Source organism: Condylura cristata, unplaced genomic scaffold (assembly GCF_000260355.1).
Source record: "Condylura cristata isolate star-nosed mole 26May11 unplaced genomic scaffold, ConCri1.0 scaffold00023, whole genome shotgun sequence".
NCBI lineage: Eukaryota > Metazoa > Chordata > Mammalia > Eulipotyphla > Talpidae > Condylura > Condylura cristata.
Genome location: NW_004567124.1, coordinates 25,643,693 through 25,652,896, shown reverse-complemented (window position 1 = coordinate 25,652,896; position 9,204 = coordinate 25,643,693). Strand labels below are relative to the sequence as shown.

Below are 9,204 nucleotides of genomic sequence, written 5' to 3'. Positions count from 1 at the left end.
GTACTTCGTCGATCTGCCTGTTCTGTACCCTACTCTGTCTCTGGTGAATCCTCTCACCCTCCGTATCTCTGGCCTGTACCCCAGTTCTGTATGAATAAATGTTTTTTAAAAAAATACATGATTTATAGTCATTTCATAGCTATAAATATTTGAAATATATTACTTTGTTTACAGAAGAGGAAATTGATGTGTAACTCTGTTTATGTATTTTGTGTACATTTAACATTTTTGCACCATGCTAATTTTTTTGTTACGTTTCCTGCTTTTTTGATGACAAGACTAAATTTGTTATTCTAGTTGGACATTTTTTCTTTTCTTTTTTTTGCATAGAACTGGGGTGTAGGCCAGCAGTATGGGGAATGAGAGGATTCACTAGAGACAAAGTGGGGAGAATAGTGGATTTGTTCAGGTGGACCTACTGAAATACACTGCTAAAGGGAGCAGTGGACAAGACAGGAGAGGTCTGTTGTGCCTTATGTGTGTTAGTTCGCTGGCTGGAATGATGCCTTAATACCTATGCCACTGATACTTAAACCCTATGCTATCAGGGAAAGCCCGTGGACATTTTCTTTTAGACTGTATATAATGCAAAATATTTTCTCTGTGTTTTTAAATATTATTCTTTAAAGTAAGCTCATGCAGAGAAATACTTGTCCTACTCTTCCTTTTTTATCTTGTATTTCCAGGTATTTCTATGTTGTCTTCAGGAATGGTAGTCCTGCTTCTTTTGTCTGGCCACTTTCCCTATTCTTAAAGGTGGATCTCTCTTCCCTGCATTTTATCTCCATGATTTGGAATGGAAAATGAGCTCTTCTTTTTGCTCCAGAACTCAGATGCAACACAGAAACCCCTAGGATGCCGTGATTCTGCCAACTTCTACATGAAAAAAGAAGCAACTGATATGCCTTCTACTTGTTAAACTGGAAAGAAATTGTTTCGCAAGCAGCAGGCTGATGTTAAATTTGAAACAGGTGCTGAGATTATGGTGTTTGTGAACCTTTTACCTTTTGTTCCAAACAAGAAGACTAAAGTAAGTAGCAAGTATGGATGACATCAGGGTTTTGTTTTGTTTTTTAATGTCTTCCAGTTTCAGATATTACCATAATAAGCACAGCAAATTCCAAATATGTGTTCTAATTTAAAATGAAAGTGATACTAAAAAAATTACATTTATAACAATGAATCACGGTTCATCCTATAACAGATTTACTGGATGATAAGAACAACTTCTAATTCTGCAATAAAACCTTTGATGTGATAAAGAAGCATAAAGACAAGATAATATAAGGTTACTTTCATATGTGAATAAACCACAGTAACTGTAAATGTGTTTTTCAGTTAGAAATCCACATTTTTGAATGAGAAGAGGGAATTTTCTCTTGGAAAAGGAAGCTGTTCTTTCTCGGGAATCTTTGGACATTTGTTACTTTTTAACAGGCTTTTTTTTTTTTTTTTTCTTTTTTTTAAGAATGGACTACATTGTGCATATGCTAACCCTATGAATGCATGTGGGTTTAATGCAAGATTGGTAAAAGAAAACAAAACAGTTTTGAGCCCAGTGATGGACCTCATTCAACTCTGCAGGATAAGAGACTACATATTGCAAATTCATTCTTTTTTAAGGAGTCTTACCTAGAACTTGAGAGTTGGTTTTCCATGTTGCCGAGACTAGAAGAAAAGTGGTATATAGTGGTTTTCCTGTTGAGAAGATGTAATAGATCCTATGGTGTGGCCTGTCTTCAACTTTGGACATTAAAGGAGTATGGGAAAATAAGATATTACCTTTCTTCTAAGAAAAAGCAAAAATACCTACTGGATTTCCATCTGACTTTATGGCATTTCATATTCTATGGCTACAGTTTTTATAAACTCATAAGTAACTTTTTTTTTTTTTTTTTTTTTTACCAAAGATGGGTTCTTGAATGTTTGATTTATTTTTAAGGCAATAGGTGTATGTTAGGTTGAAAAAAGTGGAATTCAGGTAACTTTCTCCAGTGGAACTGAAATTTTGCATCCAAGAATGAACTTCAGCAACAATGTTTCCCAAATTTGTGGTTGGGTCATTGTAGACTTAGAAGAAATTCAGAGTCTAGAGTCTCAAAACAAGACAAAGGTTTCAAGAAGGAACATGAACTTCCTTAAAACTTACACCATATGAACTTGCTAGTGTAAAACTGTCCTGGCTTCCAGATCAGCAGAGGACCACTGTGTAAGCTGCCAGGTCTTTACATAGGAAGAATGGAATCTTTATGTCTTTGTAAGTAGAGAAAGAATTTAAATTTAGCTGAAATTCAGAATAGTCTTAGATCATCTCTGTGACTTAGGAAATGTTTGCCCAAGGCCATGTATGCTTTTATGCTGAAAATTTAATTCATAATTATTATTTGAGAGCGACAAGACATGTCCAACCAAAGGAAAAGTTGAGCATTCTTAGGGATTAGTCAAATTGACTGATAAGAAAATATAGTTTCCTGTGAGGGCAGTTACTGAATAGTGAAGCTCAGTGAAAAGAACTTTGGATAAAGATAAACTTTTAAGTGATTTCCTACCCACTTCCTGATGTTTTCAGTATTTTGAAATTGTTAAAGACAATGAAGCCTATATACATTACTTCCCTTTCGTGTGTTGAAAATATATTACGCAGAAATTTTTATTTCTCAAGTTACCTAATTTCCCCAATTGCTTTTGGCAACATTTTGGGTAGGGTCGCTTGGCAGGGAAATTGGGTACCTGTACTGTCATTGCCGGTGAAACCAGGTCTCGCCCACTTACTGAACATGTATCAGACAGCTTCGCTAGTTGCTTCATATTTTTTATTTCACTGCTAGGCTAACTACTGTTTACTGCTCTTTTCAAATTATTACTGCATTTTCCATGGCTGTCACCTGACAACATTAAACAAGTGAGTGTATTCCAATTGTATTTACCCAGTGTTTGCTTACTATATCTACATTTTTTTTCCTGGGGTCAGTTTTGTTCTCCTTGATGGCAAAAGCTATCACTTTGGGCAAGATGCCTCAATCTATAGCTGTGTCCACTTCCACTATTTTTGTTCATCCAGGTCAGCTGGCAGTTTTTCTTTTAAAAAGTTAAACAAAAACGGGGTATGTGCAATAGAAATATATATATATGTATATTTTAATACTTGTGGACAAATGTTACAAGTTGTTGAAGAACAACAAAATCACCAATGTCTTCCATTTTGAGATGTGTATAGTTTTGTAAGCATTAGTGCTTGGTAGCATATTGTAGTGCCATGTTAGGGATTAGTGCATGAACCTAGTAATAATTTAAACTTCAGGATGAATTATTGATAATCAGTGGTGTAAAAAGAGTGGAAAATTTAGACCTTTTTTCATAAATACCTAACTCCATTGTATTCTCCCTGGGGGAAGATTAAGGCCAAAAAAGACTCACTTATGAATAGAAATGTGGGGTCACAATGTAAAATACTGTGTTTTGAGGATATTTAAGCTTTCCATGAAGTTACTGGATACCAGTTGGCTTTGTCTTGTGAAATCCCAAATCAAAACAAGACCCCGTATCATGATTCTGCTTTGCTCTTAGTTTTAGGTAAAATTTTTCTTATGTTATATTCACATTGTATGTCCTGTAGGTTTATTATTTTCCTACTTTTATATCAAGAAATTATATTTTGCATGTCTTACTGAGATGCTGTGTTAATTGCTTATGTCAGTCTTAATGTGTAGATCATTTAGTTTTCCTACCTGCAGCATGCTACATGTTAATGGGAGAACACTGCTCAGTAGTTTTGTGTCCTAGGTTAACTTGTCATGGGCTCTTCTACTTCCAAGTATGTGGGGTTGTATATTGATGGAATTCCATACTTATTAATTAATGAGATTGGAAACACAGCTAGATGGCATCAACCTAGGTTGCCATATGTAATTATCTAGTTCTTTTGCTTGGATATAGTAAGCCACCTCAGACAGCTTTCACTTTTTTCTATTTTCTTTGTAGAAATAAAAGTTGTTTTGTTCTGAAAGCATAAGATAGCTTTATATAGAAAAGAAACTCCTACCTACCTCTAAAAGCTGCCTTGAGAAATTGGAAATGGCAGTTTTCTGAGGTGATTTTAGAATGTTAGAGTACTAGAGTTCAGGATTTATTACAATTTTACAGTTAGCATAACAGGAAATGCAAATCTGTTAATGTGGTGTATGTGCAGAGGCAAGTTTAAACAAATAAAACTCTCAGACAGCAGATCTCCAGGGACCCAGGTTTAGATTATCATAGTGTATTTAAAATAGTTGTACTCTTAACTCAAGTAGCTTAGTGCCTGGAAGAATCCATTTCTGAAAAGCATTTGAACATTTAAAAAAATACCTCTGAAAAGGTAATGAATACAAAATAGCACAGTATATATAGGAAAGGATATTTCCTTTTGCAAAAAAAAAAAAAAAAAAAGCCATAAAATGAACCGATACTTTTCAAGAGGTAGAATATTAGTAGCAATAACAATTTTGTATATGTAATAAACTGAATTAGCAAGGTTGTACAGTAGAGTATTACTACTTGAGTTTGTGGGACTTTGTGATCAACACAGTCACACAAAAGGAAAAAGATATTCTAAGAGCATATAAAAGATACTTTTAAAGCTATGAATGTATTTGGGAATATCATTGTGTGAGAAATACCAACTTTTGGTAAATTAAAGGATAAAGACCCTGTTTCCTAAAGCAGAGGGTTAGAGCCTTTGAACTAAACTTTTCTAGTGCTTAATCTGGAAACAAATGTACTCCTACTGATGTAGCCCCATTGAAGCCATGGTATCTGGGTTTTACTTATGTTTCTTTTAGCATCAGGCATTTAAGAACATAAATTTTTGTTTTGTTTTCTCCTTCCTCCATTAATTTTCTGAGTGCATTATTTTTAAAGGGAGAAGTTTGTTGTGTGTGTGTGTATAATTAGGGTGTTTTTGTTTTTTTTTTTTAAAGTTCAGAACTTATATAACTGGCTTTTTTTCATACCTGTGACTGGTAAATTAGGGGAATTAGTATTTAAATATGTAAAGCAAAAGGATTAAAGGGGATAATAGCCAAATGCAGTTTTGGTTTTGTTGATTTTGTTCAGTTTTTCTAATCTTGACTAAACAGATGTTCCAAGGTCTGTGGCTTTTGATTACTTAGTTTAATGAAAAATTTTATCTGCAGAATCACACAACTCATATCAGGATATTATAGTGGAATGAGGATGTCTTCTTACTCCCTTTTACCTCTTATTAATCTTGGCCATTTAGCACCTTGAAGATCTCTGGAAAAAGATGATGTCTGTGTTTCCTTGCTTTTCCAGGGAGGTAAAAAAAAAAAAAAGAGTAAATCTAGAGAGATGGTGCTTTTTGAGTATTTTTGATAGGGCAACTCCAAATGATAGGATTCATTATATAGCTCTTTTAAATGTCCTGTGCCACAGGTTGGTACTGAAGACATTGAAATAACCAAGCAATATTCAGACATCTGCACAATCATGAGAACACCACCATGTTACGATGATTTCAAAAGCATGGTTACTTGAACAATGACAGATCGACTTAACAGCCACGTTAATAGTTCTAAATGCTAAAATGTGCTACAAGTTTTTGTTGTCTCGACATGTGCTGTTACTTACTAATTATTAATTCAATGTGTGGTCTCATGTTTACTTTTTGTGTACCTGTGATATGTAAAATATGAAGAGACCCTTGGCCTCCAGGAGTTTACATTTTCATGGTGCTTCTGATGCAAGCAAATTGCTTCTAGTTTATTCAGAACATTGCTTGGCTATTGATTATACCATATTTGGGAGGATCCCTTGGCCAACAGTTTTCAAAAGCAGAGGGCTATGATAAATTTCAGGGCATTGATTTTGAGTTTACAATGTATTAGTTCTGCTGTTCATAAACTACTTCTCCCCAGGGAACTGTGCAGTTAATGCTCATTAATATGATTCAGAAATTCTGCCTACGAGTGTCTTCACCATCCCTAAACCAATGTTGGTCTATGCTATAGCTGTCAGTAAATGGCCAGGAAACTTAAATGCTCCAAAAGACTGTACATCTATCTTTCTTTCTTCACCCAGAGTTTTTACATCATCCTCTATTCAAAGGACCAGGATTTACAATTAAGTATTTTGTAACTCAATAGTGGTCCTAAATCTTAACCTTTTTTGTGTGTGAATTTTGTACCTATATTCTAATGCAGCATTGTGATAGACGTAGAACACTTGCCTGCATTTCTGAGCAATTACTTTCTTAATGCACATTTTTGGTTGAGATTTTGCATGTATCATTATTTACCTTAACTTCTCTGAATCTAGAGGTTTAATCTGCATGTTTATTAAATCTGGGTCTGGTTCAGAATACAAGCAATAGTGGCAGGCCCATAATTCTGATCTTACCAATATCCTAATGCATGATTGAAATTGTTCAGTGTACTGTGGTTACTAGTGATTATACATATGCATTTATTAATAATGAAGCAATAGAGACTTATACCAATAGCTTGAATTTATTATTTGAATTTCTCTCTAATTAAAGATGATCTTACTTCCATTATGGGATCTTAACAGGGACAAAGACATTCAAACTATCAGGAATAGAGCATAATAATGCTCACCTTCTAATCTCTTGCCTGTTTCCATTAGTTCCCCAAGCATGTTTAAAAACAAAAGGCACAAATTAAGCATGTTGAATTCATAAATAAGCTGCTATCGCGCTAATAATCAGAAAGGTGTAGAGTTTCAGAAATGGTAGGAAAGTAGGGAATACAAATGTGGGGCATGAAAAATAATCATATATGGGGTTTGTGTGATAATATTTTAGGTGGCCTAAGGTTAGATCTCTTAAAACTGCTATCTCAGAAGTAAATAGAGGTGATATACACATATTTCAGATGTTCTCCAGGATTTTCAGATAATTATGCTGTTGTGGATAGTACTTTTATCTGCCAGTCATGAAAGATCCCTGCAGCTAAGGAGACTGGCCCATTTTGTGGAAATAGTCATGAAAATAGACATATCTGTGATTTGGGTTTTTGTTTTTGTTTTTAAATTACACTATTACATTAAATTAAAGGTTATATTTGTGGTCTCTTTCGTTTAGCCATCGTTTATTCTTGATATTTTGATTAGACTACATCACTTGTTACCTAAAGTTTTTGATAGTCCAGAATCAGTAGCAATTTTCCCTTTTTGGGGAAACAAGAAAAACCTTGCCTTTTGTATTTTTATTCGATTAAAAGGTCAGCTTGTTGATGTAACTCAAATTTTTTCTTGAAGATTCTTGACTAGATTAACCCTGGTAAAGTTATGACAAATAATATACAAATGGAATTAATTGTCTGAATGAGGTCTACAGTGAAATTCAGGATTAAACCAATTTCATGTTCCCAGAGTTTTTATTCACGAAAATTATTTTTCCAAAAATTAATCTCCTTTTCTTTCTGTGGGATTTTACCGCAGATCCCTTTGGTGATGTTCAAGTGGTATGGTAACATTCTGGGGGTTTAGAATTGAAATAGACCTTCACTTTGGTATCCACTCAAATACAAAAAGTGAGGTGTCATCCCATTTGTAAATTTTCTCTTTGCCACTTAAGATAATGTATCTGTCAATGAAAATAGATTTAAGGAGAGTCACTCTTTCCAATAATTCTACTAAGGTATAGAAAAAATATTAATATTGGAAAACCAAGCAGCTTTCTTCAAGAATGTATCCATACTCCTAAACACCTTAAGTCAGGATATCTTAGTTACTCCAGCTATCAAAAGATCATGCTTGCCTTGGTTATGGGCCATTTTTCTCCCACAGATGAGGATATCCCTGAATATTTTCTCATCAGCCCTTTAAAAATAATAGTGGTTTTTATGTTTACCCTAAAGCTACCCAACACTTGTAATGAAGATATTAATGTTCATTTAGTTACTCTCCTGTAAGCACAGGAATCTGTCAATGTTCTTTCTTGCTGTTCTGTATCCTCCACTGCACCATTGATAATGTTAAATTTTTTCACTGAATGTTTAAAGTATAAAAGGCAGCTTGCTCTTTAATCTATGCATCTTGGAATTTTAGAAGTTTTAATTCTTTGTTGTAAAAAGGAAGTACTTTATGAGATGGAAACTCTGCACCTGTGTGTATGTGTGTGTGTGTATTTTGGCAATAAAGCAGCATGGGCTGAGGATGCACTGAAATGTCACTGTGTTGTTTGTTACTCAGAATCGGTCATTTATAAAGACGTAGTAAATTATGGAAATTATCCTGAGTTGAAGGTGACCCAGAGGTTGGGGGAAAAAAAGACCCCAGGTTTCTTGAAACCTAGTTGTGGCTATTGCTGGTGTATGTCTAGGAAAATAGGCAGCCATTGGAGAGAGAGGCACCCCACTTAAATTTAGCCCATTCTACAGTTTTACTTTGGGGGTCAATATTATTTATAATAGGTTTATAATGTTTAGTTTCTGGTAAAGATCTAGTGAGCAACATACAACAATGATAACAAATATTACGGGAATCTTTTCCATCTGGAATATATATAAAGCATTTAAGTTGTTTCTATATTTAATATTAAAATATTAGCTTAATCAAAGCAGTTTTAAAACTAGAAGAGATCCTTTTTGATTTAGAGGAAAAAAAAGATTTCAAGTTTGAGAAAGTAGATGTTAAGTCTTTAAAATTGGCTGTTGTCAAATGGATAAACAAAGACTTTTTGTCAGGAGTAGTAATAATACTACTCCTGATACTTCATTTATAATTATTTACTGTTATTGGGCTAGATACTGAGTTCACAAAAACATGGTTTCTGCTATTCATCAAGGTCTTCAAACGTTAGTATTGTGTACCTTTAGTATTCAATTCCATTGTTTTTATTCCCACATGGAGTTTTGAAAGTAGTGTTAAATGGTATTCAAATTCTTAAAGTATCTGTAGAATCTGTTCATCTCAGCTAATTTGTCAGTTATGTTGGTCTTTCAAGAGAGATTTTATGGCACCTAAGCTTGTTAAATATACAGAAGGCTGAATATAAAACTTAAGTGCACATGCCTTTTGACTGTCCCATTTGAAGAATCATTTCTATACAAAGACCTGTGCAGATATGCAAAGGATCGCTTTTAAAAATGGCTAAATTGTGGCTCTCCCTGGTGGCGCAGCGGGTTAAAGCACAGCACTGAGAATCTAAAGCTGCTTTCACATGAGTTCGATTCCCGCCTGCCC

The 9,204-nt window shown here is 34.3% G+C and overlaps 1 long non-coding RNA gene across 1 annotated transcript in view; it reads left to right on the top strand.

Moving 5' to 3' along the window:
• Positions 1–8,180, top strand: part of LOC105853993 — a 16,862-nt gene extending 8,682 nt beyond the window's left edge. Inside the window, exon 3 of the long non-coding RNA XR_001145723.1 lies at positions 687–8,180. This is a non-coding gene — a long non-coding RNA (uncharacterized LOC105853993). The remainder of the gene's footprint in view (positions 1–686) is intronic.
• The last annotated feature ends 1,024 nt before the right edge of the window (positions 8,181–9,204 follow it).